At 46.5% G+C, this 9,567-nt stretch overlaps 1 pseudogene; it reads right to left on the bottom strand.

Annotated features, from left to right (window-relative positions):
* Positions 1–9,188: 9,188 nt before the first annotated feature.
* On the bottom strand, positions 9,189–9,316 carry LOC112058829 (U2 spliceosomal RNA; annotated as a pseudogene).
* Between the last annotated feature and the right edge of the window lie 251 nt (positions 9,317–9,567).

Here is a 9,567-nt window from a genome sequence, read left to right as displayed (position 1 = left end):
CGGCATTTTGGGCTGTATAAGTAGGAGCATTGCCAGCAGATCGAGGGACGTGATCATTCTCCTCTATTCGGCCTCATCTGGAGTACTGTGTCCAGTTTTGGACCCCACACTACAAGAAGGATGTGGAAAAATTAGAAAGTCCAGTGGAGGGCAACAAAAATGATTAGAGGGCTGGAGCACATGACTTATGAGGAGAGGCTGAGGGAACTGGGATTATTTAGTCTGCAGAAGAGAAGAATGAGGGGGGATTTGATAGCTCCTTTCAACTACCTGAAAGGGGGTTCCAGAGAGGATGGATCTAGACTGTTCTCAGTGGTACCAGATGACAGAACAAGGAGTAATGGTCTCAAGTTGCAACTTATCCTGAAAGTTAAGTGCTCTCCATTGAAGAAGTGAGAGATCTGAGAGGATGATTAATTGGGATCAATTGGATGGATGTTTACCTACTCCATGGATTTTTAAGGGTACGTCTACGCTGGCAGAGTTACATCACCGCTCAGAGAGCGCTGAAGGGAAACTGCTGTTGTGTGTTCACACTTATCAGCTGCCTGCGCAATAGTGTGTTCACACTTGCGGCACTTGCATCGGTATTCGGAGCTGTGCACTCTGGGCAGCTATCCCACAGAGCATCTCTTCCTTTTCTGCCGCTCAGAGTTGTGGGAAGGCGGAGGGGATCGCGGGGCATCCTGGGTCCTGTCCCAGTGCCCCATGATGCATTGCTTCGCATCCCAGCAATCCCTGTGCTTCCATCCGCATTTGGCGCCATCTTTCAACGGTTTGTGTACTGCGCGCTCTGCCTCTTCGGTCTGCAGGAATGGATCCCGCACTGTTGACCAATATGTTGCTCGCTCTTACGAACATGTCACGAGTGGCAGTGGAATTATTCCTTAAAGTACAAAGGCAAGAGGAGTTCAACATTGATCTCGCCACGTGTAGTAGCTATGACACGAGATTGCTTGTGGCTTTCAGAGAGGTGCTGACCACAGTGGAATGCCGCTTTTGGGCTCGGGAAACCAGCACTGTGTGGTGGGATCACATCGTCATGCACGTCTGGGATGACGAGTAGTGTCTGCAGAACTTTCAGATGAGGAAAGCCACATTCATGGAACTGTGTGATGAGCTCACTCCACCCCTGCAGCGCAAGGACACAAGAATGAGAGCTGCCCTGTCGTTGGAGAAGCATGTGGCGATTGCACTGTAGAAGCTGGCTACTCCAGGCTGCTCCAATCGGTCGCTAACCAGTTTGGAGTGGGAAAGTTGACCGTTAGACTCGTGTTTACGGAAGTTTGCAGGGCCATTAATCGCATCCTGCTCTGAAAGACCGTGACTCTGGGCAACATGCGTGACATTATGGATGGCTTTGCACAAATGGGCTTCCCTAACTGTGGAGTGGCAATAGACAACACGCATATTCCAATTCTGGCACCAGACCACCTAGTACATTAATCTAAAGGGGTATTTCTCTATGGTTCTCCAGGCGCTTGTGGCTCACCATGGGCATTTCAAGGACATAAGTGCAGGCTGGTCAGGAAAGGTGCATGACGCACGCATGTTTCAGAACACTGGCCTGTTCAGGAAGCTGCATGCAGGGACTTTCTTCCCGGACCAGAAGATCACCAGAGGGGAAGTTGAAATGCTCATTGTGATCCTGGGAGACCCTGCCTAAAAGGGGGAGCAAGCATAAAATTCACAGTTATTATAAAACTGGTGTGCACACCGCCAGCTTTAGCAAGCCTGGCACTATAGGAAAAAGAGCGTAAACTTTCAGTTAATTAACCAAACTTTGAAGGATATAGGAGTTTAGGTTTAAATTGTGTTCATGACTGAGCTAAAGAGGAGAACTTAGTGTTTCTCACTCTGATCCGGGGAAGGATTTGTATAATTGGTGTATGAACCCTCGGTGGTAGCAGACCGAGTAATACAGAGGGAGGCTTAGCGTCTCTCCTTCTGGCCCAGAGTGGGTTAAAAACATAAAATACAGATCTTGTTCTGTTAAATTAAACTCTGAAGGATATAGGAGTTTGGGCAGTGTAGTGTGGTTTATGTTTGTTTGTTTTGTTTGTTTGGTTTTTTTTTTGTAAGTAATATTGTGGTAATTTTACAATTTTAAAGAAAATGTTTAAGAAATGGGACCAGGAAGGGTGGGGGCTAGTTAAAAAGCCCACCCTCCTTGCTAAATTGGTAGTGGAACAAGGCTTGTGCCCATGGGAAAAAAAAAACTTTTTATTAAAAAAAGCAGGATCAGGCCCAGGCAAGCAACAGATAAAAAAACTGAAAAACAGGTTGGGTACAGAGAGTTAAAACAGCACTTTCAAATCTTACAGCAGCAGTAACATCAGAAGAAAAAACATTTGAAACCCCAGAAGGGGGCAGACCTTTGGGACCCCTCTGGAGATTGGGAAGGGGGATATTTGGGTAAATTCCTCCTCCCAGGGCCAAAATGCCATTAAAACAGTTAACAACAGTGCCTGCTTCTGCCTCAAATCTCCAGGCCATGGCAAAATGGCTGGAAATTTTAAAACAGAATTTTATTTTTTCTAGATGGAGTGTTAACACCCTTTTACTAAAAGAAAGGGAGGATTTACACTTACAAGAAATGCACCACTTAATTAGCATTTGTGCAGCCCCAAGTACCAAACACACTGTGGCAGAGACTAAGCAGGTTCTGCCTTGGTGAAAGCACTGTGCTAATTTGTTTCCAAGCTTCTATCTTTCAGGCTCTGAACCGAAACATCAGAAGAGCTGGTACCAGCTGAAGAGTTATAAAATACCATGGTTATAGTGTCATAACAAAGTCTGTGTTCAGTGTTTTGTGTTGCATGTTCTGTGTCTGTCTCTAGTGGTGTCCTGTGCTAGCATTGGGTCCAGAAAAAGAGGAAATACTACACTAAACAGGGTAAATGTCTTTTCCTCTCTCTACTTCCCCCATCTCCATCCAACTTATCAATCACCCCTTGTGTCCAAAAAACTTTGGTCCCCAGTGCATCAGGGTTATTTTGTTTTGTTAGGTTCTTTAATAATCATTTTGTTGTTAATTTTTGTTCTTGATACATTTGTATTGTTAGTTACATTTGCTTGTATTATTATTAATTCCACACTTTCCTTTATGCACTCTGGTTTTATTTCCCCAAGCCCTAAAGGGTAGTTCTTGGGCCCCCATAACCTGTAAAACCTTGGCCCATAATTGTATGGCCCCATCTTTCAGGTCCCCAGAAACCTCTGAGAACAACTGTTAAAAATAAAAAATTCTACAACATTTTAGCAACTAAATGTTAGTTTAAGTCCAAATCAGCTTAACCTTGCATAACAACTGTGGTACTCCTACAAAATCTTATTTGTTGTGTGTGCTTAAGAAGGTCCTGACCTCAGTGACTTTTATTGTTTGATGACTATTGCAGCATCAAACTTGGGCCTCATTTTGTTTGTCAATGTACCCAATTATTGTAATGGTAATGGTTTTGTTATATTTCCAATTATTATAATTATAATTGTTTGCATTTGTGTTTATGTTATATCTGGTGTTTAGTCAATTGTAATGGTTTTAGTTATATTCACCTGGTTATAATTGTTTGGTTTGTTTGCAACAAATACAAAAGATTTATATGGTGACCACTCAAGAATTGTTCTTGAGAGGTCAAAAGGGGGACAATGTAGATCAATCTCTGATAATTTTCATATGACTTTACATTGTGCCTCTTCATATAACCTTGTGGTGGGTCTACCCATGTGTGACCTCTGTTTTCGTGGGACTTTGTATCAAAACCTCATTTAGAAACTTTGCATTGCCCTTGGTATAATATTATAGCCCCTCAGGATAGAATAAAATAGAAGAAAAATTTCTTTTTGCTAGCAGTAGAACAAGAGCTCTCTCCCCCCCCCCCCCACTCTTAATCAATTGCCCTGTTGAATGAATGAGGTGTGAATGAGGAAGGCATGGAAGGCAGCACCTCCAGACAGCCTCAGCTGTTGGAGAGGGGCTGGGAGCCAGACCCAAGAACAATAAAACGTGTCAAGTGGGCTCATTAAAGACAAGCAGACATACCAATGGCCTCGGGGGTTAGAAGCAAGCACCTTCTTTTGAAAACACCCTCTTTGCAGCATTGGGACAACACTCAAAAGAAAGCAGCACAAAGGACCAATGAACACAGACACAAAGTTTAAATCTGGTATAAATTTGCATAAGAGAAAAGCTGCTATAAAAGTGAGGTGTCTTGCAAAAGACCCCGGGTCTCGTCTTGTCAACATGGGAGCATCGATCCGGATCGGCAAAAGCCCGGCTCCACCCCCTCCCCCATCTAACTCACCTGGCCAGTGAAGTTAAGGGGAGCAACTAATTGGTAACAACAAGACGGAGTGTGTTTGTGTGTGTGTGTAAGTGTAATATATTATATGCATATAATACAGTGTTAATGAATACATGTATTACTAATAAATGTGGCGTTTTGTCTTATTCCCCCTAAAAAGATCCTGTGCAGTACTTTAAGTACAACACCTACCCCTTAATGCCATGTTTTATGAAGCCATACACGGGGCAACTTGACAGCAGCAAAGAGCAGTTCAACAGGCTGAGCAAGTGCAGAATGACTGTTGAGTGTACTTTTAGCCATTTATAGGCCCACTGGCGCTGCCTATATGGGAGGCTGGACCTGGCCGATGACAATACTCCTATGCTTATAGCCACATGCTGTATGCTCCATAATAATTGCGAAGGGAAGGGTGAAAGCTTCACTCAGGGCTGGACCACTGAGGCTCAGCACCTGGAGGCTGAATTTGAACAGCCAGAGACCAAGGCTATTAGAGGGGTGCAGCGCAGGGCCAGAAGGATCAGGGATACCTTGAGGCAGCAATTTGAAGCTGAAAGCCACTAATATTTGTTGCTATGCTTGGGAGTGCAGTGCCTGAAATGCTAGGAGGTGATTGTGATTGGTGCAGATGATGCACTGTGAAGATTTAAGAAAATTGCCTGTTGCTTTGTAGGGCTCTGTTTCCTTTCAATTAATGGAATAAAGATTGCTTTTAAACCAAAACCAGTTCTTTTATTAAAAAAACAACAACTGGAGGAGAGAGACAAACAAAAAACACATCAGCACTGTGGGAATGGGGAAAGGGGAGGGTCCTAGGAGAAGGTGGGACCTCTGGACGGTTAAAGATTTGTGTATGCTCAGGTATCATATGCAGCCTTGTCCTTTTGGAGTACAGTGCAGTGGGTACTGTACTTCAGCAGGGCTAAACTGCAGAGAGAGGGATGTTGAGTGCAGTGGGTACTAGGAGTCTGCAGGGCTGGACTGTGATGGTGTGACAGATTTATGTTACCAGTCTGCCTGAGGCATCAGGTGATCAGGCTGAGGCCGCAGGATCGTTAGGGGAGGAGATGACGGAACACACCAAGTGACTGAGTTTTAAAGCTTTATTAATAAAATAACAGAAGTGAGTGAGGGGGCTCCCAACGTCACTCAAAGGAAGGAAGAAAGTGTTAGTGCCCCAAGCCCTAACCCACTTTCATACTCACACACGCACTACCCGGGGCTGGCCAAACCTGGGTGTAACTTACGAAGAAGGGGGAAAAGGTGGACAGGAGTTCTGTCCTGTGCACAGGTCATCCGGGGGCCACTGTTAATCTCCAATTTGCTTTAGCTCTCAGGAGGGTTTTAAGTCCTGGGGTCTTTTGGGGGCATTTCGTTCAGGGACCTCTGTCCCCTATGCTCTTTGTACCAGTCCAAACTGGCTTTCTGCTTTCCCAAAACACACCGGCTTCAGGGACGTGAGACTCTGGTTTTTCCCCTCGCTGGCCTTCACCTTCTTGCCAGTTTTGCAATCCCCTGCCCAGCTGATTCCCCTTTTCCCACGGTTGGCTGGGGTTGGGTAAGATGCAGATGTGGCTGCAGATTTTTTTTTTTTGGCTATATAGAGTCTGTTCAACTGCCGTAACCTTGGACTAGAGCCCGCGTCCTATCTTTGGGCTGAACTGAAAGCTAAGGCTTTGAGATAACCCTTTCTCTTCTCCCTTCCTCCCCCTTCAGCCTCTCGTGACCGGCAAAGGAATCTTCCACTCTACACTCACACCTTTAACCCTTCCCAAAATGCCTTGCGATGCTTGCAACAGCATTAGCAACATACAATGCTGATCTGCCTCCCCAGGGGACCCCCGGAGGGAGGGGGCCAGTGGGTTGTGACAACGGGGCACAAGTGGAATGCAGCAGGTACAGACTGGAGCCAGGAGGTTGATAAGAGTGTGTTTGGTAGTGTCTGGGGGACACATGGAAAAGACTTTTGCAACAGTGGCTGCAGGGGAGGGCAGGCACGGAGCTGCTTGATTTGCAGTGCTAGTAGCGCCTAGAGCATGTCTGCTTGGTGCTCCATAATGTTTAAGAGCCACTCAGTGGCTTCGTTCTGGTGTGCCGCGTTCTCCTTTCAACCCTCTTCTCACTGTCGTCCCCCCCCCAACCCCATAGGCATCGACTTTACCCAGCGCCAGTGCGTGCTTGCGCCCCCCCCGTCCCTGCCCCAGCTCCGTCCCTGCCCCCATTCCAACTGCTTCCTCAAATCCTTGGCCCCACCTCCTCCCCTGGGCGCGCCGCAATTCCCCTCCACTCCCAGGCTTGCCGCTTGAATCAGCTGTTTGGCATGGCAAGCCTGGGAGGGAGGGAGGAGAAGCAGAGCAGTGGCATGCTCAGGGGAGGAGGCGGAGCGGAGGCGAGATGGGGGGGGTGGGGAGGGCCCCAGGAAGTAACCCGGGGGGGGGGGCTCCAGCCCCGGAGCACCCACAGAGTCTGTGCCTATGGTCCCGCCACTCCTTCAATTCTTGTTTTACGGCCGCATGGGGCATCATGACATCACGCAGAAAGTTCTCTTTAGTTCTTCGTGGCCACTTTCTAATTCTGCGCAGCCGTTCAGCTGATGATAACAAAGAGGGAGGGTGGGCTCCCATGGTCATATCTGTGAAGCCAAAATACAACATTTTACAGAAGCAGTATTGTTTCCAACACACAGACCAACGATTCAGTGATTTCAAACATATCCACTATTCACATACCTATCACTAACTGACCCCAGGCAAGCATACATGAGCCACAAGACACCCCAAATGGAGAATAACCACAGGGGCAGGGGAAATCAGTGTTCCAGGATCGTACTGTACACTGGGCACATGGCTCTTGGGGAGAGACAGCACTGTAGTGGGAGACTTATAATCATTATTGTCTCCCACATTTTCCACAGGCTGTGTTAATTATGGAAGATATCTCCCTGCTGAGGGTGAGCAGGGAATCAAGGGAGGGTCTTCTCCAAGACTGCAGCTTCTGCCGTGGCCCTTATGCAGCTCGCCTATGTGCAGCAATGGTTCACCCCCACCCCCAGTGACATCAGAGTGGTACGGGAAAGTTATCCTTAATGGGGCAAGAAACAAAGCAGCTCTGCCAAAGAACCTGCGGCAGCAGATTGCCCAGTATCTCCATGAGAGTTTTGTGGAAATCTCTGAGGCAGATTCCTGTGAAGTGAGGGGGTCAATCCGCTGTTCCGCTGCTTAGACTATGCATGTGGTGGTACGTGCATCAAACAGACACAAGCCTGCTTTCTGCAACCCTCCTGCCCCCAACAACTTGCTTCAGCGATTCCCAAAAGCAACTTACCAGGGGCCTCCTTTTCTGTTTGCGCGTCACCAAGCTCCAACAGCTGTAACTAGCTAATCTCCTCTGGGGTAGAGAAGAGCTCCAGGCTGCATACATTTCTGATCTCCAAGTCGTCCTCTGCCTTTGGGTCCCCTTCTCCATCCTCGTCCAAGATTTCCTCCTCCTAGTTCGGTCCACTCTTGACTGGCACATGAGCCACAGAAGTATCCACAGTGGCCTTTGCAGTGGAGGTGGGGTCGCCGCCGAGTATCGCGTCCAGCTCTTTGTAGAACCGGAAGTTTGTGGGCGCAGCACTGGAGCAGCGGTTTGCCTCCCACGCCTTGCAGTAGGTGTTCCGTAGCTCCTTCACTTTGACCCTGCACTGCAGTGTGTCCTGGGCATGGCCCCTTTCTGTCATGAAACATGAAATCTGTAGGTATAATTCCTATGGCTGGAGTGCAGCTGGGACTCGACAGCCTCCTCTCCCCAAATGCTGATGAGGTCCAGCAGCTCGGTATTGCTCCAAGTAGGGGATCGCCTGGTGCGTGGAGCAGGCATGGTTGCCTGGAAAGATGTGCCGAGACCACTGCATGCATCACCAAGCAAACAGGACGGGGACTTTCAAAATTCCCAAGGAATTTAAGGGGTGGGGATGACGGTTGGTTACCTGAGGGCAGGACAGTAGAGTTCAAACCGATGACCAGAGGGGTGAGAACAGGCATTGTGGCACACTTCCTGGAGGCCAATTGCAGCACTGTAATCAACCAAGGTGTCTACACTGGCACCGTGGCACTCTAACCCCTGCGCAGAAAGCTCTATGCCTCTCATTAGGGTGTTTTTTTACAGCGCTGCAACTGCGCAGTTTCTGCACACTAAGTGGCTTGGCAGTGTGTACACCTCGGGAGTTACACTGCAGAATGCTGCTTTACTGTACAGAAATTTGCCAGTGTAGACAAGGCCTAGAAGTAAGGGAAAGTGGCAGATGGGTTGGGATGGTCAAATCATGTGAGAATAAGACCTGTATGGGTGCTGGTTAATGAAATAATTTGTGGAATTTAATGAAGGGTATTGTTGATCTGCTGGAGATTTGCTTAGCAGTTACGGTATACTTTTAATGCTGTATTCTGCTTTCACAAACATCCTGCTTAACTTCAGTCTTTGTGTTTATGAAACAACTTAATGAGAATGCTGTTGTTGGAATCACTCTTTTGAGTAATTTAACATCCATAAAGGATTGTATTTGCAATTAAGCGTTTCAAGGATAATTTCTTAAAATGAAAAGGCTGGCTTAAAATAGTATCTTCTCTTGCAAGAAGTTGTGTAAATTCTAAATGTAAAGTCTGGGACAGATGCCCATTATCCCCATCTGACTATGATCAAGTTCTGTATATATAAAAAGTTAGTAGCTGTAAAGAGTAAATATTTTTATAAAAATAGAGTGTATATCTGCTGTATGTCCCGCTATGAGGCTAATACACATGGTACATTTTTATGTTTACTTTAAAGGAATACAGGGCTCGATTTTCCACTGCCCTTCAGATTTTGTACTTATTTACTAGTAACCACGATAGTCTCCCCGAGGGGAGGTGCACTGTTCCTGGAGGTACTGCAATACCAGGTCAATGCGTGGTGTGGATGGCGCAAGCTCCTATTCCATCTCCCTGTTCCAAAAATCCATTCAATATATAGTCCTGTGCAAAATAAGCTATCTTTCTGATTTGGTAGCACCTTGCACAGGTGTAAGTGATTATAAAAGGTGTACAGCAGTGAAGAACTCAGGGCCATTATCTTGAAGGAAATTATTAAGTATATCTTAACTTCTGTAAATGGAAAGTGTTATTTGGATTTCTTTTTTAAGTCTAGCATTTCATGTTTAGTTTAAGAAATAATAGCTTCCATTTATGTGGCAAAGTAGTTAAAGCAAGAGCCCTCTGCTCCTTCCCTAATTACTGTAATAGCA

Source organism: Chrysemys picta, chromosome 1 (assembly GCF_011386835.1).
Source record: "Chrysemys picta bellii isolate R12L10 chromosome 1, ASM1138683v2, whole genome shotgun sequence".
NCBI classification, from domain to species: Eukaryota; Metazoa; Chordata; order Testudines; family Emydidae; genus Chrysemys; species Chrysemys picta.
Note: the sequence above shows the minus strand (reverse complement) of the source record. Positions and strands in the feature narration are given on the sequence as shown.